General features: G+C 37.9%; 10 non-coding genes across 10 annotated transcripts; 5 read left to right on the plus strand and 5 right to left on the minus strand.

Moving 5' to 3' along the window:
* Positions 1-902: 902 nt before the first annotated feature.
* On the plus strand, positions 903-974 carry TRNAE-UUC (transfer RNA glutamic acid (anticodon UUC)). The gene has a single exon. It is a non-coding gene; the product is annotated as a tRNA-Glu (tRNA).
* Positions 975-1,627: 653 nt separating this feature from the next.
* TRNAE-UUC (transfer RNA glutamic acid (anticodon UUC)) lies at positions 1,628-1,699 on the plus strand. The gene has a single exon. It is a non-coding gene; the product is annotated as a tRNA-Glu (tRNA).
* Positions 1,700-3,797: 2,098 nt separating this feature from the next.
* Positions 3,798-3,869, plus strand: TRNAE-UUC (transfer RNA glutamic acid (anticodon UUC)). Its single transcript has one exon. It is a non-coding gene; the product is annotated as a tRNA-Glu (tRNA).
* Positions 3,870-8,686: 4,817 nt separating this feature from the next.
* TRNAM-CAU (transfer RNA methionine (anticodon CAU)) lies at positions 8,687-8,759 on the minus strand. Its single transcript has one exon. It is a non-coding gene; the product is annotated as a tRNA-Met (tRNA).
* Positions 8,760-10,137: 1,378 nt separating this feature from the next.
* Positions 10,138-10,210, minus strand: TRNAM-CAU (transfer RNA methionine (anticodon CAU)). The gene has a single exon. It is a non-coding gene; the product is annotated as a tRNA-Met (tRNA).
* Positions 10,211-10,321: 111 nt separating this feature from the next.
* Positions 10,322-10,393, plus strand: TRNAE-UUC (transfer RNA glutamic acid (anticodon UUC)). Its single transcript has one exon. It is a non-coding gene; the product is annotated as a tRNA-Glu (tRNA).
* Positions 10,394-12,316: 1,923 nt separating this feature from the next.
* Positions 12,317-12,389, minus strand: TRNAM-CAU (transfer RNA methionine (anticodon CAU)). The gene has a single exon. It is a non-coding gene; the product is annotated as a tRNA-Met (tRNA).
* A 111-nt stretch (positions 12,390-12,500) lies between these two features.
* Positions 12,501-12,572, plus strand: TRNAE-UUC (transfer RNA glutamic acid (anticodon UUC)). Its single transcript has one exon. It is a non-coding gene; the product is annotated as a tRNA-Glu (tRNA).
* Positions 12,573-15,947: 3,375 nt separating this feature from the next.
* Positions 15,948-16,020, minus strand: TRNAM-CAU (transfer RNA methionine (anticodon CAU)). Its single transcript has one exon. It is a non-coding gene; the product is annotated as a tRNA-Met (tRNA).
* Positions 16,021-21,030: 5,010 nt separating this feature from the next.
* TRNAM-CAU (transfer RNA methionine (anticodon CAU)) lies at positions 21,031-21,103 on the minus strand. Its single transcript has one exon. It is a non-coding gene; the product is annotated as a tRNA-Met (tRNA).
* Positions 21,104-22,273: the final 1,170 nt, after the last annotated feature.

Genomic DNA, 22,273 nt, shown 5'->3' on the forward strand with positions numbered 1-22,273 from the left:
TGTGAGGATCGAACTCACGACCTTCAGATTATGAGACTGACACGCTTCCTACTGCGCTAACGAGGCAACCACCAGATGTTTGTAGACAAGCTCAAAGCGGCAAAATAAAAAAATATATATATATTTTCTTTATTCCCACTTTTTTTTAGTCCATGACTCATTATACTTAATAACTGCTCCCATATGGTCTAGCGGTTAGGATTCCTGGTTTTCACCCAGGTGGCCTGGGTTCGACTCCCGGCATGGGAAAAAACCTTTTACTAGTCTTGCACTTTCAAAGGTTGAGCGTTATAGGATAAAAGTGCTCTTTGTGGCCATAAATTCTAACTTATCTTTGTTTACCCATTCCTCCTCTTTTCACCAGATTATATTTGAGCTTGAAAACTCAAATAATTCCTATTGTTCCCTTCTCACTCCAAGTCAACAACCCCTTTATCCTGTCAGTTTGGCTCATTTTCCTTTTTTTAATGAACTAGTTTCGCCAATAAATAAGAAACCATCAGACTATTTCACGCAATCTGATTGGGACTTTGCTTTAATATTGTTTCTTTTTAGGCAAGATCCTATTTTGGATTTAAAGCTCAAATCATTCCCATCTCTTCTACTCACTCAAAAATGACAAGAAAATCAACAACACTTTCCTCATATATTAAAAACGTTTCGGCAGAAATACCCGATTTCCTGCATGAATGGAGGAAGACAAAAACTCACTGAACAGTGCCTCGTGTGAGGATCAAACTCACGACCTTCAGATTATGACACTGACACGCTTACTACTGCGCTAACGAGGCAACCACCAGATGTTTGTAGACAAGCTCAAAGCGGCAAAATGAAAAAATATATATATATTTTCTTTATTCCCACTTTTTCTTAGTCCATGACTCATTATACTTAATAACTGCTCCCATATGGTCTAGCGGTTAGGATTCCTGGTTTTCAACCAGGTGGCCCGGGTTCGACTCCCGGTATGGGAATAAACCTTTTACTAGTCTTGCACTTTCAAAGGTTGAGCGTTATAGGATAAAAGTGCTCTTTGTGGCCATAAATTCTAACTTATCTTTGTTTACCCATTCCTCCTCTTTTCACCAGATTATATTTGAGCTTGAAAACTCAAATAATTCCTATTGTTCCCTTCTCACTCCAAGTCAACAACCCCTTTATCCTGTCAGTTTGGCTCATTTTCCTTTTTTTAATGAACTAGTTTCGCCAATAAATAAGAAACCATCAGACTATTTCACCCAATCTGATTGGGACTTTGCTTTAATATTGTTTCTTTTTAGGCAAGATCCTATTTTGGATTTAAAGCTCAAATCATTCCCATCTCTTCTACTCACTCAAAAATGACAAGGAAATCAACAACACTTTCCTCATATATTAAAAACGTTTCGGCAGAAATACCCGATTTCCTGCATGAATGGAGGAAGACAAAAACTCACTGAACAGTGCCTCGTGTGAGGATCAAACTCACGACCTTCAGATTATGAGACTGACACGCTTACTACTGCGCTAACGAGGCAACCACCAGATGTTTGTAGACAAGCTCAAAGCGGCAAAATGAAAAAATATATATATATTTTCTTTATTCCCACTTTTTCTTAGTCCATGACTCATTATACTTAATAACTGCTCCCATATGGTCTAGCGGTTAGGATTCCTGGTTTTCACCCAGGTGGCCCGGGTTCGACTCCCGGTATGGGAAAAAACCTTTTACTAGTCTTGCACTTTCAAAGGTTGAGCGTTATAGGATAAAAGTGCTCTTTGTAGCCATAAATTCTAACTTATCTTTGTTTACCCATTCCTCCTCTTTTCACCAGATTATATTTGAGCTTGAAAACTCAAATAATTCCTATTGTTCCCTTCTCACTCCAAGTCAACAACCCCTTTATCCTGTCAGTTTGGCTCATTTTCCTTTTTTTAATGAACTAGTTTCGCCAATAAATAAGAAACCATCAGACTATTTCACCCAATCTGATTGGGACTTTGCTTTAATATTGTTTCTTTTTAGGCAAGATCCTATTTTGGATTTAAAGCTCAAATCATTCCCATCTCTTCTACTCACTCAAAAATGACAAGGAAATCAACAACACTTTCCTCATATATTAAAAACGTTTCGGCAGAAATACCCGATTTCCTGCATGAATGGAGGAAGACAAAAACTCACTGAACAGTGCCTCGTGTGAGGATCAAACTCACGACCTTCAGATTATGAGACTGACACGCTTCCTACTGCGCTAACGAGGCAACCACCAGATGTTTGTAGACAAGCTCAAATCGGCAAAATGAAAAAAATATATATATATTTTCTTTATTCCCACTTTTTCTTAGTCCATGACTCATTATACTTAATAACTGCTCCCATATGGTCTAGCGATTAGGATTCCTGGTTTTCACCCAGGTGGCCTGGGTTCGACTCCCGGTATGGGAAAAAACCTTTTTGCACTTTCAAAGGTTGAGCGTTATGGGATAAAAGTGCTCTTTGTGGCCATAAATTCTAACTTATCTTTGTTTACCCATTCCTCCTCTTTTCACCAGATTATATTTGAGCTTGAAAACTCAAATAATTCCTATTGTTCCCTTCTCACTCCAAGTCAACAACCCCTTTATCCTGTCAGTTTGGCTCATTTTCCTTTTTTTAATGAACTAGTTTCGCCAATAAATAAGAAACCATCAGACTATTTCACCCAATCTGATTGGGACTTTGCTTTAATATTGTTTCTTTTTAGGCAAGATCCTATTTTGGATTTAAAGCTCAAATCATTCCCATCTCTTCTACTCACTCAAAAATGACAAGGAAATCAACAACACTTTCCTCATATATTAAAAACGTTTCGGCAGAAATACCCGATTTCCTGCATGAATGGAGGAAGACAAAAACTCACTGAACAGTGCCTCGTGTGAGGATCAAACTCACGACCTTCAGATTATGAGACTGACACGCTTCCTACTGCGCTAACGAGGCAACCACCAGATGTTTGTAGACAAGCTCAAATCGGCAAAATGAAAAAAAAATATATATATTTTCTTTATTCCCACTTTTTCTTAGTCCATGACTCATTATACTTAATAACTGCTCCCATATGGTCTAGCGATTAGGATTCCTGGTTTTCACCCAGGTGGCCTGGGTTCGACTCCCGGTATGGGAAAAAAAACTTTTACTAGTCTTGCACTTTCAAAGGTTGAGCGTTATAGGATAAAAGTGCTCTTTGTGGCCATAAATTCTAACTTATCTTTGTTTACCCATTCCTCCTCTTTTCACCAGATTATATTTGAGCTTGAAAACTCAAATAATTCCTATTGTTCCCTTCTCACTCCAAGTCAACAACCCCTTTATCCTGTCAGTTTGGCTCATTTTCCTTTTTTTAATGAACTAGTTTCGCCAATAAATAAGAAACCATCAGACTATTTCACCCAATCTGATTGGGACTTTGCTTTAATATTGTTTCTTTTTAGGCAAGATCCTATTTTGGATTTAAAGCTCAAATCATTCCCATCTCTTCTACTCACTCAAAAATGACAAGGAAATCAACAACACTTTCCTCATATATTAAAAACGTTTCGGCAGAAATACCCGATTTCCTGCATGAATGGAGGAAGACAAAAACTCACTGAACAGTGCCTCGTGTGAGGATCAAACTCACGACCTTCAGATTATGAGACTGACACGCTTACTACTGCGCTAACGAGGCAACCACCAGATGTTTGTAGACAAGCTCAAAGCGGCAAAATGAAAAAATATATATATATTTTCTTTATTCCCACTTTTTCTTAGTCCATGACTCATTATACTTAATAACTGCTCCCATATGGTCTAGCGGTTAGGATTCCTGGTTTTCACCCAGGTGGCCCGGGTTCGACTCCCGGTATGGGAAAAAACCTTTTACTAGTCTTGCACTTTCAAAGGTTGAGCGTTATAGGATAAAAGTGATCTTTGTAGCCCTAAATTCTAACTTATCTTTGTTTACCCATTCCTCCTCTTTTCACCAGATTATATTTGAGCTTGAAAACTCAAATAATTCCTATTGTTCCCTTCTCACTCCAAGTCAACAACCCCTTTATCCTGTCAGTTTGGCTCATTTTCCTTTTTTTAATGAACTAGTTTCGCCAATAAATAAGAAACCATCAGACTATTTCACCCAATCTGATTGGGACTTTGCTTTAATATTGTTTCTTTTTAGGCAAGATCCTATTTTGGATTTAAAGCTCAAATCATTCCCATCTCTTCTACTCACTCAAAAATGACAAGGAAATCAACAACACTTTCCTCATATATTAAAAACGTTTCGGCAGAAATACCCGATTTCCTGCATGAATGGAGGAAGACAAAAACTCACTGAACAGTGCCTCGTGTGAGGATCAAACTCACGACCTTCAGATTATGAGACTGACACGCTTCCTACTGCGCTAACGAGGCAACCACCAGATGTTTGTAGACAAGCTCAAATCGGCAAAATGAAAAAAAAAAATATATATTTTCTTTATTCCCACTTTTTCTTAGTCCATGACTCATTATACTTAATAACTGCTCCCATATGGTCTAGCGATTAGGATTCCTGGTTTTCACCCAGGTGGCCTGGGTTCGACTCCCGGTATGGGAAAAAACCTTTTTGCACTTTCAAAGGTTGAGCGTTATGGGATAAAAGTGCTCTTTGTGGCCATAAATTCTAACTTATCTTTGTTTACCCATTCCTCCTCTTTTCACCAGATTATATTTGAGCTTGAAAACTCAAATAATTCCTATTGTTCCCTTCTCACTCCAAGTCAACAACCCCTTTATCCTGTCAGTTTGGCTCATTTTCCTTTTTTTAATGAACTAGTTTCGCCAATAAATAAGAAACCATCAGACTATTTCACCCAATCTGATTGGGACTTTGCTTTAATATTGTTTCTTTTTAGGCAAGATCCTATTTTGGATTTAAAGCTCAAATCATTCCCATCTCTTCTACTCACTCAAAAATGACAAGGAAATCAACAACACTTTCCTCATATATTAAAAACGTTTCGGCAGAAATACCCGATTTCCTGCATGAATGGAGGAAGACAAAAACTCACTGAACAGTGCCTCGTGTGAGGATCAAACTCACGACCTTCAGATTATGAGACTGACACGCTTCCTACTGCGCTAACGAGGCAACCACCAGATGTTTGTAGACAAGCTCAAAGCGGCAAAATGAAAAAAAATATATATATTTTCTTTATTCCCACTTTTTCTTAGTCCATGACTCATTATGCTTAATAACTGCTCCCATATGGTCTAGCGGTTAGGATTCCTGGTTTTTACCCAGGTGGCCCGGGTTCGACTCCCGGTATGGGAAAAAACCTTTTACTAGTCTTGCACTTTCAAAGGTTGAGCGTTATAGGATAAAAGTGCTCTTTGTGGCCATAAATTCTAACTTATCTTTGTTTACCCATTCCTCCTCTTTTCACCAGATTATATTTGAGCTTGAAAACTCAAATAATTCCTATTGTTCCCTTCTCACTCCAAGTCAACAACCCCTTTATCCTGTCAGTTTGGCTCATTTTCCTTTTTTTAATGAACTAGTTTCGCCAATAAATAAGAAACCATCAGACTATTTCACCCAATCTGATTGGGACTTTGCTTTAATATTGTTTCTTTTTAGGCAAGATCCTATTTTGGATTTAAAGCTCAAATCATTCCCATCTCTTCTACTCACTCAAAAATGACAAGGAAATCAACAACACTTTCCTCATATATTAAAAACGTTTCGGCAGAAATACCCGATTTCCTGCATGAATGGAGGAAGACAAAAACTCACTGAACAGTGCCTCGTGTGAGGATCAAACTCACGACCTTCAGATTATGAGACTGACACGCTTCCTACTGCGCTAAAGAGGCAACCACCAGATGTTTGTAGACAAGCTCAAATCGGCAAAATGAAAAAAAAAAAATATATATTTTCTTTATTCCCACTTTTTCTTAGTCCATGACTCATTATACTTAATAACTGCTCCCATATGGTCTAGCGATTAGGATTCCTGGTTTTCACCCAGGTGGCCTGGGTTCGACTCCCGGTATGGGAAAAAACCTTTTACTAGTCTTGCACTTTCAAAGGTTGAGCGTTATGGGATAAAAGTGCTCTTTGTGGCCATAAATTCTAACTTATCTTTGTTTACCCATTCCTCCTCTTTTCACCAGATTATATTTGAGCTTGAAAACTCAAATAATTCCTATTGTTCCCTTCTCACTCCAAGTCAACAACCCCTTTATCCTGTCAGTTTGGCTCATTTTCCTTTTTTTAATGAACTAGTTTCGCCAATAAATAAGAAACCATCAGACTATTTCACCCAATCTGATTGGGACTTTGCTTTAATATTGTTTCTTTTTAGGCAAGATCCTATTTTGGATTTAAAGCTCAAATCATTCCCATCTCTTCTACTCACTCAAAAATGACAAGGAAATCAACAACACTTTCCTCATATATTAAAAACGTTTCGGCAGAAATACCCGATTTCCTGCATGAATGGAGGAAGACAAAAACTCACTGAACAGTGCCTCGTGTGAGGATCAAACTCACGACCTTCAGATTATGAGACTGACACGCTTCCTACTGCGCTAAAGAGGCAACCACCAGATGTTTGTAGACAAGCTCAAATCGGCAAAATGAAAAAAAAAAATATATATTTTCTTTATTCCCACTTTTTCTTAGTCCATGACTCATTATACTTAATAACTGCTCCCATATGGTCTAGCGATTAGGATTCCTGGTTTTCACCCAGGTGGCCTGGGTTCGACTCCCGGTATGGGAAAAAACCTTTTACTAGTCTTGCACTTTCAAAGGTTGAGCGTTATGGGATAAAAGTGCTCTTTGTGGCCATAAATTCTAACTTATCTTTGTTTACCCATTCCTCCTCTTTTCACCAGATTATATTTGAGCTTGAAAACTCAAATAATTCCTATTGTTCCCTTCTCACTCCAAGTCAACATCCCCTTTATCCTGTCAGTTTGGCTCATTTTCCTTTTTTTAATGAACTAGTTTTGCCAATAAATAAGAAACCATCAGACTATTTCACCCAATCTGATTGGGACTTTGCTTTAATATTGTTTCTTTTTAGGCAATATCCTATTTTGGATTTAAAGCTCAAATCATTCCCATCTCTTCTACTCACTCAAAAATGACAAGGAAATCAACAACACTTTCCTCATATATTAAAAACGTTTCGGCAGAAATACCCGATTTCCTGCATGAATGGAGGAAGACAAAAACTCACTGAACAGTGCCTCGTGTGAGGATCAAACTCACGACCTTCAGATTATGAGACTGACACGCTTCCTACTGCGCTAACGAGGCAACCACCAGATGTTTGTAGGCAAGCTCAAATCGGCAAAATGAAAAAAAATATATATATTTTCTTTATTCCCACTTTTTCTTAGTCCATGACTCATTATACTTAATAACTGCTCCCATATGGTCTAGCGGTTAGGATTCCTGCTTTTCACCCAGGTGGCCCGGGTTTGACTCCCGGTATGGGAAAAAACCTTTTACTAGTCTTGCACTTTCAAAGGTTGAGCGTTATGGGATAAAAGTGCTCTTTGTGGCCATAAATTCTAACTTATCTTTGTTTACCCATTCCTCCTCTTTTCACCAGATTATATTTGAGCTTGAAAACTCAAATAATTCCTATTGTTCCCTTCTCACTCCAAGTCAACATCCCCTTTATCCTGTCAGTTTGGCTCATTTTCCTTTTTTTAATGAACTAGTTTTGCCAATAAATAAGAAACCATCAGACTATTTCACCCAATCTGATTGGGACTTTGCTTTAATATTGTTTCTTTTTAGGCAAGATCCTATTTTGGATTTAAAGCTCAAATCATTCCCATCTCTTCTACTCACTCAAAAATGACAAGGAAATCAACAACACTTTCCTCATATATTAAAAACGTTTCGGCAGAAATACCCGATTTCCTGCATGAATGGAGGAAGACAAAAACTCACTGAACAGTGCCTCGTGTGAGGATCAAACTCACGACCTTCAGATTATGAGACTGACACGCTTCCTACTGCGCTAATGAGGCAACCACCAGATGTTTGTAGACAAGCTCAAAGCGGCAAAATGAAAAAAAAAAATATATATTTTCTTTATTCCCACTTTTTCTTAGTCCATGACTCATTATACTTAATAACTGCTCCCATATGGTCTAGCGATTAGGATTCCTGGTTTTCACCCAGGTGGCCTGGGTTCGACTCCCGGTATGGGAAAAAAAACTTTTACTAGTCTTGCACTTTCAAAGGTTGAGCGTTATAGGATAAAAGTGCTCTTTGTGGCCATAAATTCTAACTTATCTTTGTTTACCCATTCCTCCTCTTTTCACCAGATTATATTTGAGCTTGAAAACTCAAATAATTCCTATTGTTCCCTTCTCACTCCAAGTCAACAACCCCTTTATCCTGTCAGTTTGGCTCATTTTCCTTTTTTTAATGAACTAGTTTCGCCAATAAATAAGAAACCATCAGACTATTTCACCCAATCTGATTGGGACTTTGCTTTAATATTGTTTCTTTTTAGGCAAGATCCTATTTTAAATTTAAAGCTCAAATCATTCCCATCTCTTCTACTCACTCAAAAATGACAAGAAAATCAACAACACTTTCCTCATATATTAAAAACGTTTCGGCAGAAATACCCAATTTCCTGCATGAATGGAGGAAGACAAAAACTCACTGAACAGTGCCTCGTGTGAGGATCGAACTCACGACCTTCAGATTATGAGACTGACACGCTTCCTACTGCGCTAACGAGGCAACCACCAGATGTTTGTAGACAAGCTCAAAGCGGCAAAATGAAAAAAAATATATATATTTTCTTTATTCCCACTTTTTCTTAGTCCATGACTCATTATACTTAATAACTGCTCCCATATGGTCTAGCGGTTAGGATTCCTGCTTTTCACCCAGGTGGCCCGGGTTCGACTCCCGGTATGGGAAAAAACCTTTTACTAGTCTTGCACTTTCAAAGGTTGAGCGTTATGGGATAAAAGTGCTCTTTGTGGCCATAAATTCTAACTTATCTTTGTTTACCCATTCCTCCTCTTTTCACCAGATTATATTTGAGCTTGAAAACTCAAATAATTCCTATTGTTCCCTTCTCACTCCAAGTCAACAACCCCTTTATCCTGTCAGTTTGGCTCATTTTCCTTTTTTTAATGAACTAGTTTCGCCAATAAATAAGAAACCATCAGACTATTTCACCCAATCTGATTGGGACTTTGCTTTAATATTGTTTCTTTTTAGGCAAGATCCTATTTTGGATTTAAAGCTCAAATCATTCCCATCTCTTCTACTCACTCAAAAATGACAAGGAAATCAACAACACTTTCCTCATATATTAAAAACGTTTCGGCAGAAATACCCGATTTCCTGCATGAATGGAGGAAGACAAAAACTCACTGAACAGTGCCTCGTGTGAGGATCAAACTCACGACCTTCAGATTATGAGACTGACACGCTTCCTACTGCGCTAACGAGGCAACCACCAGATGTTTGTAGACAAGCTCAAAGCGGCAAAATGAAAAAAAAATATATATATTTTCTTTATTCCCACTTTTTCTTAGTCCATGACTCATTATACTTAATAACTGCTCCCATATGGTCTAGCGATTAGGATTCCTGGTTTTCACCCAGGTGGCCTGGGTTCGACTCCCGGTATGGGAAAAAAACTTTTACTAGTCTTGCACTTTCAAAGGTTGAGCGTTATAGGATAAAAGTGCTCTTTGTGGCCATAAATTCTAACTTATCTTTGTTTACCCATTCCTCCTCTTTTCACCAGATTATATTTGAGCTTGAAAACTCAAATAATTCCTATTGTTCCCTTCTCACTCCAAGTCAACAACCCCTTTATCCTGTCAGTTTGGCTCATTTTCCTTTTTTTAATGAACTAGTTTCGCCAATAAATAAGAAACCATCAGACTATTTCACCCAATCTGATTGGGACTTTGCTTTAATATTGTTTCTTTTTAGGCAAGATCCTATTTTAAATTTAAAGCTCAAATCATTCCCATCTCTTCTACTCACTCAAAAATGACAAGAAAATCGACAACACTTTCCTCATATATTAAAAACGTTTCGGCAGAAATACCCAATTTCCTGCATGAATGGAGGAAGACAAAAGCTAACTGAACAGTGCCTCGTGTGAGGATCGAACTCACGACCTTCAGATTATGAGACTGACACGCTTCCTACTGCGCTAACGAGGCAACCACCAGATGTTTGTAGACAAGCTCAAAGCGGCAAAATGAAAAAAAATATATATATTTTCTTTATTCCCACTTTTTCTTAGTCCATGACTCATTATACTTAATAACTGCTCCCATATGGTCTAGCGGTTAGGATTCCTGGTTTTCACCCAGGTGGCCCGGGTTCGACTCCCGGTATGGGAAAAAACCTTTTACTAGTCTTGCACTTTCAAAGGTTGAGCGTTATAGGATAAAAGTGCTCTTTGTGGCCATAAATTCGAACTTATCTTTGTTTACCCATTCCTCCTCTTTTCACCAGATTATATTTGAGCTTGAAAACTCAAATAATTCCTATTGTTCCCTTCTCACTCCAAGTCAACAACCCCTTTATCCTGTCAGTTTGGCTCATTTTCCTTTTTTTAATGAACTAGTTTCGCCAATAAATAAGAAACCATCAGACTATTTCACCCAATCTGATTGGGACTTTGCTTTAATATTGTTTCTTTTTAGGCAAGATCCTATTTTGGATTTAAAGCTCAAATCATTCCCATCTCTTCTACTCACTCAAAAATGACAAGGAAATCAACAACACTTTCCTCATATATTAAAAACGTTTCGGCAGAAATACCCGATTTCCTGCATGAATGGAGGAAGACAAAAACTCACTGAACAGTGCCTCGTGTGAGGATCAAACTCACGACCTTCAGATTATGAGACTGACACGCTTCCTACTGCGCTAACGAGGCAACCACCAGATGTTTGTAGACAAGCTCAAAGCGGCAAAATGAAAAAAAAAAATATATATTTTCTTTATTCCCACTTTTTCTTAGTCCATGACTCATTATACTTAATAACTGCTCCCATATGGTCTAGCGATTAGGATTCCTGGTTTTCACCCATGTGGCCTGGGTTCGACTCCCGGTATGGGAAAAAAAACTTTTACTAGTCTTGCACTTTCAAAGGTTGAGCGTTATAGGATAAAAGTGCTCTTTGTGGCCATAAATTCTAACTTATCTTTGTTTACCCATTCCTCCTCTTTTCACCAGATTATATTTGAGCTTGAAAACTCAAATAATTCCTATTGTTCCCTTCTCACTCCAAGTCAACAACCCCTTTATCCTGTCAGTTTGGCTCATTTTCCTTTTTTTAATGAACTAGTTTCGCCAATAAATAAGAAACCATCAGACTATTTCACCCAATCTGATTGGGACTTTGCTTTAATATTGTTTCTTTTTAGGCAAGATCCTATTTTGGATTTAAAGCTCAAATCATTCCCATCTCTTCTACTCACTCAAAAATGACAAGGAAATCAACAACACTTTCCTCATATATTAAAAACGTTTCGGCAGAAATACCCGATTTCCTGCATGAATGGAGGAAGACAAAAACTCACTGAACAGTGCCTCGTGTGAGGATCAAACTCACGACCTTCAGATTATGAGACTGACACGCTTCCTACTGCGCTAACGAGGCAACCACCAGATGTTTGTAGACAAGCTCAAATCGGCAAAATGAAAAAAAAATATATATATTTTCTTTATTCCCACTTTTTCTTAGTCCATGACTCATTATACTTAATAACTGCTCCCATATGGTCTAGCGATTAGGATTCCTGGTTTTCACCCAGGTGGCCTGGGTTCGACTCCCGGTATGGGAAAAAAAACTTTTACTAGTCTTGCACTTTCAAAGGTTGAGCGTTATAGGATAAAAGTGCTCTTTGTGGCCATAAATTCTAACTTATCTTTGTTTACCCATTCCTCCTCTTTTCACCAGATTATATTTGAGCTTGAAAACTCAAATAATTCCTATTGTTCCCTTCTCACTCCAAGTCAACAACCCCTTTATCCTGTCAGTTTGGCTCATTTTCCTTTTTTTAATGAACTAGTTTCGCCAATAAATAAGAAACCATCAGACTATTTCACCCAATCTGATTGGGACTTTGCTTTAATATTGTTTCTTTTTAGGCAAGATCCTATTTTAAATTTAAAGCTCAAATCATTCCCATCTCTTCTACTCACTCAAAAATGACAAGAAAATCAACAACACTTTCCTCATATATTAAAAACGTTTCGGCAGAAATACCCAATTTCCTGCATGAATGGAGGAAGACAAAAACTCACTGAACAGTGCCTCGTGTGAGGATCGAACTCACGACCTTCAGATTATGAGACTGACACGCTTCCTACTGCGCTAACGAGGCAACCACCAGATGTTTGTAGACAAGCTCAAAGCGGCAAAATGAAAAAAAATATATATATTTTCTTTATTCCCACTTTTTCTTAGTCCATGACTCATTATGCTTAATAACTGCTCCCATATGGTCTAGCGGTTAGGATTCCTGGTTTTCACCCAGGTGGCCCGGGTTCGACTCCCGGTATGGGAAAAAACCTTTTACTAGTCTTGCACTTTCAAAGGTTGAGCGTTATAGGATAAAAGTGCTCTTTGTGGCCATAAATTCTAACTTATCTTTGTTTACCCATTCCTCCTCTTTTCACCAGATTATATTTGAGCTTGAAAACTCAAATAATTCCTATTGTTCCCTTCTCACTCCAAGTCAACAACCCCTTTATCCTGTCAGTTTGGCTCATTTTCCTTTTTTTAATGAACTAGTTTCGCCAATAAATAAGAAACCATCAGACTATTTCACCCAATCTGATTGGGACTTTGCTTTAATATTGTTTCTTTTTAGGCAAGATCCTATTTTGGATTTAAAGCTCAAATCATTCCCATCTCTTCTACTCACTCAAAAATGACAAGGAAATCAACAACACTTTCCTCATATATTAAAAACGTTTCGGCAGAAATACCCGATTTCCTGCATGAATGGAGGAAGACAAAAACTCACTGAACAGTGCCTCGTGTGAGGATCAAACTCACGACCTTCAGATTATGAGACTGACACGCTTCCTACTGCGCTAAAGAGGCAACCACCAGATGTTTGTAGACAAGCTCAAATCGGCAAAATGAAAAAAAAAAAATATATATTTTCTTTATTCCCACTTTTTCTTAGTCCATGACTCATTATACTTAATAACTGCTCCCATATGGTCTAGCGATTAGGATTCCTGGTTTTCACCCAGGTGGCCTGGGTTCGACTCCCGGTATGGGAAAAAACCTTTTACTAGTCTTGCACTTTCAAAGGTTGAGCGTTATGGGATAAAAGTGCTCTTTGTGGCCATAAATTCTAACTTATCTTTGTTTACCCATTCCTCCTCTTTTCACCAGATTATATTTGAGCTTGAAAACTCAAATAATTCCTATTGTTCCCTTCTCACTCCAAGTCAACAACCCCTTTATCCTGTCAGTTTGGCTCATTTTCCTTTTTTTAATGAACTAGTTTCGCCAATAAATAAGAAACCATCAGACTATTTCACCCAATCTGATTGGGACTTTGCTTTAATATTGTTTCTTTTTAGGCAAGATCCTATTTTGGATTTAAAGCTCAAATCATTCCCATCTCTTCTACTCACTCAAAAATGACAAGGAAATCAACAACACTTTCCTCATATATTAAAAACGTTTCGGCAGAAATACCCGATTTCCTGCATGAATGGAGGAAGACAAAAACTCACTGAACAGTGCCTCGTGTGAGGATCAAACTCACGACCTTCAGATTATGAGACTGACACGCTTCCTACTGCGCTAACGAGGCAACCACCAGATGTTTGTAGACAAGCTCAAATCGGCAAAATGAAAAAAAAATATATATATTTTCTTTATTCCCACTTTTTCTTAGTCCATGACTCATTATACTTAATAACTGCTCCCATATGGTCTAGCGATTAGGATTCCTGGTTTTCACCCAGGTGGCCTGGGTTCGACTCCCGGTACGGGAAAAAAAACTTTTACTAGTCTTGCACTTTCAAAGGTTGAGCGTTATAGGATAAAAGTGCTCTTTGTGGCCATAAATTCTAACTTATCTTTGTTTACCCATTCCTCCTCTTTTCACCAGATTATATTTGAGCTTGAAAACTCAAATAATTCCTATTGTTCCCTTCTCACTCCAAGTCAACATCCCCTTTATCCTGTCAGTTTGGCTCATTTTCCTTTTTTTAATGAACTAGTTTTGCCAATAAATAAGAAACCATCAGACTATTTCACCCAATCTGATTGGGACTTTGCTTTAATATTGTTTCTTTTTAGGCAATATCCTATTTTGGATTTAAAGCTCAAATCATTCCCATCTCTTCTACTCACTCAAAAATGACAAGGAAATCAACAACACTTTCCTCATATATTAAAAACGTTTCGGCAGAAATACCCGATTTCCTGCATGAATGGAGGAAGACAAAAACTCACTGAACAGTGCCTCGTGTGAGGATCAAACTCACGACCTTCAGATTATGAGACTGACACGCTTCCTACTGCGCTAACGAGGCAACCACCAGATGTTTGTAGGCAAGCTCAAATCGGCAAAATGAAAAAAAATATATATATTTTCTTTATTCCCACTTTTTCTTAGTCCATGACTCATTATACTTAATAACTGCTCCCATATGGTCTAGCGGTTAGGATTCCTGCTTTTCACCCAGGTGGCCCGGGTTTGACTCCCGGTATGGGAAAAAACCTTTTACTAGTCTTGCACTTTCAAAGGTTGAGCGTTATGGGATAAAAGTGCTCTTTGTGGCCATAAATTCTAACTTATCTTTGTTTACCCATTCCTCCTCTTTTCACCAGATTATATTTGAGCTTGAAAACTCAAATAATTCCTATTGTTCCCTTCTCACTCCAAGTCAACATCCCCTTTATCCTGTCAGTTTGGCTCATTTTCCTTTTTTTAATGAACTAGTTTTGCCAATAAATAAGAAACCATCAGACTATTTCACCCAATCTGATTGGGACTTTGCTTTAATATTGTTTCTTTTTAGGCAAGATCCTATTTTGGATTTAAAGCTCAAATCATTCCCATCTCTTCTACTCACTCAAAAATGACAAGGAAATCAACAACACTTTCCTCATATATTAAAAACGTTTCGGCAGAAATACCCGATTTCCTGCATGAATGGAGGAAGACAAAAACTCACTGAACAGTGCCTCGTGTGAGGATCAAACTCACGACCTTCAGATTATGAGACTGACACGCTTCCTACTGCGCTAATGAGGCAACCACCAGATGTTTGTAGACAAGCTCAAAGCGGCAAAATGAAAAAAAAAAATATATATTTTCTTTATTCCCACTTTTTCTTAGTCCATGACTCATTATACTTAATAACTGCTCCCATATGGTCTAGCGATTAGGATTCCTGGTTTTCACCCAGGTGGCCTGGGTTCGACTCCCGGTATGGGAAAAAAAACTTTTACTAGTCTTGCACTTTCAAAGGTTGAGCGTTATAGGATAAAAGTGCTCTTTGTGGCCATAAATTCTAACTTATCTTTGTTTACCCATTCCTCCTCTTTTCACCAGATTATATTTGAGCTTGAAAACTCAAATAATTCCTATTGTTCCCTTCTCACTCCAAGTCAACAACCCCTTTATCCTGTCAGTTTGGCTCATTTTCCTTTTTTTAATGAACTAGTTTCGCCAATAAATAAGAAACCATCAGACTATTTCACCCAATCTGATTGGGACTTTGCTTTAATATTGTTTCTTTTTAGGCAAGATCCTATTTTAAATTTAAAGCTCAAATCATTCCCATCTCTTCTACTCACTCAAAAATGACAAGAAAATCAACAACACTTTCCTCATATATTAAAAACGTTTCGGCAGAAATACCCAATTTCCTGCATGAATGGAGGAAGACAAAAACTCACTGAACAGTGCCTCGTGTGAGGATCGAACTCACGACCTTCAGATTATGAGACTGACACGCTTCCTACTGCGCTAACGAGGCAACCACCAGATGTTTGTAGACAAGCTCAAAGCGGCAAAATGAAAAAAAATATATATATTTTCTTTATTCCCACTTTTTCTTAGTCCATGACTCATTATACTTAATAACTGCTCCCATATGGTCTAGCGGTTAGGATTCCTGCTTTTCACCCAGGTGGCCCGGGTTCGACTCCCGGTATGGGAAAAAACCTTTTACTAGTCTTGCACTTTCAAAGGTTGAGCGTTATGGGATAAAAGTGCTCTTTGTGGCCATAAATTCTAACTTATCTTTGTTTACCCATTCCTCCTCTTTTCACCAGATTATATTTGAGCTTGAAAACTCAAATAATTCCTATTGTTCCCTTCTCACTCCAAGTCAACAACCCCTTTATCCTGTCAGTTTGGCTCATTTTCCTTTTTTTAATGAACTAGTTTCGCCAATAAATAAGAAACCATCAGACTATTTCACCCAATCTGATTGGGACTTTGCTTTAATATTGTTTCTTTTTAGGCAAGATCCTATTTTGGATTTAAAGCTCAAATCATTCCCATCTCTTCTACTCACTCAAAAATGACAAGGAAATCAACAACACTTTCCTCATATATTAAAAACGTTTCGGCAGAAATACCCGATTTCCTGCATGAATGGAGGAAGACAAAAACTCACTGAACAGTGCCTCGTGTGAGGATCAAACTCACGACCTTCAGATTATGAGACTGACACGCTTCCTACTGCGCTAACGAGGCAACCACCAGATGTTTGTAGACAAGCTCAAAGCGGCAAAATGAAAAAAAAATATATATATTTTCTTTATTCCCACTTTTTCTTAGTCCATGACTCATTATACTTAATAACTGCTCCCATATGGTCTAGCGATTAGGATTCCTGGTTTTCACCCAGGTGGCCTGGGTTCGACTCCCGGTATGGGAAAAAAACTTTTACTAGTCTTGCACTTTCAAAGGTTGAGCGTTATAGGATTAAAGTGCTCTTTGTGGCCATAAATTCTAACTTATCTTTGTTTACCCATTCCTCCTCTTTTCACCAGATTATATTTGAGCTTGAAAACTCAAATAATTCCTATTGTTCCCTTCTCACTCCAAGTCAACAACCCCTTTATCCTGTCAGTTTGGCTCATTTTCCTTTTTTTAATGAACTAGTTTCGCCAATAAATAAGAAACCATCAGACTATTTCACCCAATCTGATTGGGACTTTGCTTTAATATTGTTTCTTTTTAGGCAAGATCCTATTTTGGATTTAAAGCTCAAATCATTCCCATCTCTTCTACTCACTCAAAAATGACAAGGAAATCAACAACACTTTCCTCATATATTAAAAACGTTTCGGCAGAAATACCCGATTTCCTGCATGAATGGAGGAAGACAAAAACTCACTGAACAGTGCCTCGTGTGAGGATCAAACTCACGACCTTCAGATTATGAGACTGACACGCTTCCTACTGCGCTAACGAGGCAACCACCAGATGTTTGTAGACAAGCTCAAAGCGGCAAAATGAAAAAAAAAAATATATATTTTCTTTATTCCCACTTTTTCTTAGTCCATGACTCATTATACTTAATAACTGCTCCCATATGGTCTAGCGATTAGGATTCCTGGTTTTCACCCATGTGGCCTGGGTTCGACTCCCGGTATGGGAAAAAAAACTTTTACTAGTCTTGCACTTTCAAAGGTTGAGCGTTATAGGATAAAAGTGCTCTTTGTGGCCATAAATTCTAACTTATCTTTGTTTACCCATTCCTCCTCTTTTCACCAGATTATATTTGAGCTTGAAAACTCAAATAATTCCTATTGTTCCCTTCTCACTCCAAGTCAACAACCCCTTTATCCTGTCAGTTTGGCTCATTTTCCTTTTTTTAATGAACTAGTTTCGCCAATAAATAAGAAACCATCAGACTATTTCACCCAATCTGATTGGGACTTTGCTTTAATATTGTTTCTTTTTAGGCAAGATCCTATTTTGGATTTAAAGCTCAAATCATTCCCATCTCTTCTACTCACTCAAAAATGACAAGGAAATCAACAACACTTTCCTCATATATTAAAAACGTTTCGGCAGAAATACCCGATTTCCTGCATGAATGGAGGAAGACAAAAACTCACTGAACAGTGCCTCGTGTGAGGATCAAACTCACGACCTTCAGATTATGAGAGTGACACGCTTCCTACTGCGCTAATGAGGCAACCACCAGATGTTTGTAGACAAGCTCAAAGCGGCAAAATGAAAAAAAAAAATATATATTTTCTTTATTCCCACTTTTTCTTAGTCCATGACTCATTATACTTAATAACTGCTCCCATATGGTCTAGCGGTTAGGATTCCTGGTTTTCACCCAGTTGGCCCGGGTTCGACTCCCGGTATGGGAAAAAACCTTTTACTAGTCTTGCACTTTCAAAGGTTGAGCGTTATAGGATAAAAGTGCTCTTTGTGGCCATAAATTCGAACTTATCTTTGTTTACCCATTCCTCCTCTTTTCACCAGATTATATTTGAGCTTGAAAACTCAAATAATTCCTATTGTTCCCTTCTCACTCCAAGTCAACAACCCCTTTATCCTGTCAGTTTGGCTCATTTTCCTTTTTTTAATGAACTAGTTTCGCCAATAAATAAGAAACCATCAGACTATTTCACCCAATCTGATTGGGACTTTGCTTTAATATTGTTTCTTTTTAGGCAAGATCCTATTTTGGATTTAAAGCTCAAATCATTCCCATCTCTTCTACTCACTCAAAAATGACAAGGAAATCAACAACACTTTCCTCATATATTAAAAACGTTTCGGCAGAAATACCCGATTTCCTGCATGAATGGAGGAAGACAAAAACTCACTGAACAGTGCCTCGTGTGAGGATCAAACTCACGACCTTCAGATTATGAGACTGACACGCTTCCTACTGCGCTAACGAGGCAATCACCAGATGTTTGTAGACAAGCTCAAAGCGGCAAAATGAAAAAAAAAAATATATATTTTCTTTATTCCCACTTTTTCTTAGTCCATGACTCATTATACTTAATAACTGCTCCCATATGGTCTAGCGATTAGGATTCCTGGTTTTCACCCATGTGGCCTGGGTTCGACTCCCGGTATGGGAAAAAAAACTTTTACTAGTCTTGCACTTTCAAAGGTTGAGCGTTATAGGATAAAAGTGCTCTTTGTGGCCATAAATTCTAACTTATCTTTGTTTACCCATTCCTCCTCTTTTCACCAGATTATATTTGAGCTTGAAAACTCAAATAATTCCTATTGTTCCCTTCTCACTCCAAGTCAACAACCCCTTTATCCTGTCAGTTTGGCTCATTTTCCTTTTTTTAATGAACTAGTTTTGCCAATAAATAAGAAACCATCAGACTATTTCACCCAATCTGATTGGGACTTTGCTTTAATATTGTTTCTTTTTAGGCAAGATCCTATTTTGGATTTAAAGCTCAAATCATTCCCATCTCTTCTACTCACTCAAAAATGACAAGGAAATCAACAACACTTTCCTCATATATTAAAAACGTTTCGGCAGAAATACCCGATTTCCTGCATGAATGGAGGAAGACAAAAACTCACTGAACAGTGCCTCGTGTGAGGATCAAACTCACGACCTTCAGATTATGAGAGTGACACGCTTCCTACTGCGCTAATGAGGCAACCACCAGATGTTTGTAGACAAGCTCAAAGCGGCAAAATGAAAAAAAAAAATATATATTTTCTTTATTCCCACTTTTTCTTAGTCCATGACTCATTATACTTAATAACTGCTCCCATATGGTCTAGCGATTAGGATTCCTGGTTTTCACCCAGGTGGCCCGGGTTCGACTCCCGGTATGAGAAAAATCCTTTTACTAGTCTTGCACTTTCAAAGGTTGAGCGTTATGGGATAAAAGTGCTCTTTGTGGCCATAAATTCTAACTTATCTTTGTTTACCCATTCCTCCTCTTTTCACCAGATTATATTTGAGCTTGAAAACTCAAATAATTCCTATTGTTCCCTTCTCACTCCAAGTCAACAACCCCTTTATCCTGTCAGTTTGGCTCATTTTCCTTTTTTTAATGAACTAGTTTCGCCAATAAATAAGAAACCATCAGACTATTTCACCCAATCTGATTGGGACTTTGCTTTAATATTGTTTCTTTTTAGGCAAGATCCTATTTTGGATTTAAAGCTCAAATCATTCCCTTCTCTTCTACTCACTCAAAAATGACATGGAAATCAACAACACTTTCCTCATATATTAAAAACGTTTCGGCAGAAATACCCGATTTCCTGCATGAATGGAGGAAGACAAAAACTCACTGAACAGTGCCTCGTGTGAGGATCAAACTCACGACCTTCAGATTATGAGACTGACACGCTTCCTACTGCGCTAACGAGGCAACCACCAGATGTTTGTAGACAAGCTCAAAGCGGCAAAATGAAAAAAAAATATATATATTTTCTTTATTCCCACTTTTTCTTAGTCCATGACTCATTATACTTAATAACTGCTCCCATACGGTCTAGCGATTAGGATTCCTGGTTTTCACCCAGGTGGCCTGGGTTCGACTCCCGGTATGGGAAAAAAACTTTTACTAGTCTTGCACTTTCAAAGGTTGAGCGTTATAGGATAAAAGTGCTCTTTGTGGCCATAAATTCTAACTTATCTTTGTTTACCCATTCCTCCTCTTTTCACCAGATTATATTTGAGCTTGAAAACTCAAATAATTCCTATTGTTCCCTTCTCACTCCAAGTCAACAACCCCTTTATCCTGTCAGTTTGGCTCATTTTCCTTTTTTTAATGAACTAGTTTCGCCAATAAATAAGAAACCATCAGACTATTTCACCCAATCTGATTGGGACTTTGCTTTAATATTGTTTCTTTTTAGGCAAGATCCTATTTTAAATTTAAAGCTCAAATCATTCCCATCTCTTCTACTCACTCAAAAATGACAAGAAAATCGACAACACTTTCCTCATATATTAAAAACGTTTCGGCAGAAATACCCAATTTCCTGCATGAATGGAGGAAGACAAAAGCTAACTGAACAGTGCCTCGTGTGAGGATCGAACTCACGACCTTCAGATTATGAGACTGACACGCTTCCTACTGCGCTAACGAGGCAACCACCAGATGTTTGTAGACAAGCTCAAAGCGGCAAAATGAAAAAAAATATATATATTTTCTTTATTCCCACTTTTTCTTAGTCCATGACTCATTATACTTAATAACTGCTCCCATATGGTCTAGCGATTAGGATTCCTGGTTTTCACCCATGTGGCCTGGGTTCGACTCCCGGTATGGGAAAAAACCTTTTACTAGTCTTGCACTTTCAAAGGTTGAGCGTTATAGGATAAAAGTGCTCTTTGTGGCCATAAATTCTAACTTATCTTTGTTTACCCATTCCTCCTCTTTTCACCAGATTATATTTGAGCTTGAAAACTCAAATAATTCCTATTGTTCCCTTCTCACTCCAAGTCAACAACCCCTTTATCCTGTCAGTTTGGCTCATTTTCCTTTTTTTAATGAACTAGTTTCGCCAATAAATAAGAAACCATCAGACTATTTCACCCAATCTGATTGGGACTTTGCTTTAATATTGTTTCTTTTTAGGCAAGATCCTATTTTGGATTTAAAGCTCAAATCATTCCCATCTCTTCTACTCACTCAAAAATGACAAGGAAATCAACAACACTTTCCTCATATATTAAAAACGTTTCGGCAGAAATACCCGATTTCCTGCATGAATGGAGGAAGACAAAAACTCACTGAACAGTGCCTCGTGTGAGGATCAAACTCACGACCTTCAGATTATGAGACTGACACGCTTCCTACTGCGCTAACGAGGCAACCACCAGATGTTTGTAGACAAGCTCAAAGCGGCAAAATGAAAAAAAAATATATATATTTTCTTTATTCCCACTTTTTCTTAGTCCATGACTCATTATACTTAATAACTGCTCCCATATGGTCTAGCGATTAGGATTCCTGGTTTTCACCCAGGTGGCCTGGGTTCGACTCCCGGTATGGGAAAAAAACTTTTACTAGTCTTGCACTTTCAAAGGTTGAGCGTTATAGGATAAAAGTGCTCTTTGTGGCCATAAATTCTAACTTATCTTTGTTTACCCATTCCTCCTCTTTTCACCAGATTATATTTGAGCTTGAAAACTCAAATAATTCCTATTGTTCCCTTCTCACTCCAAGTCAACAACCCCTTTATCCTGTCAGTTTGGCTCATTTTCCTTTTTTTAATGAACTAGTTTCGCCAATAAATAAGAAACCATCAGACTATTT

Source organism: Rhinoderma darwinii, chromosome 3 (genome assembly GCF_050947455.1).
Source record: "Rhinoderma darwinii isolate aRhiDar2 chromosome 3, aRhiDar2.hap1, whole genome shotgun sequence".
Classification (NCBI taxonomy): domain Eukaryota; kingdom Metazoa; phylum Chordata; class Amphibia; order Anura; family Rhinodermatidae; genus Rhinoderma; species Rhinoderma darwinii.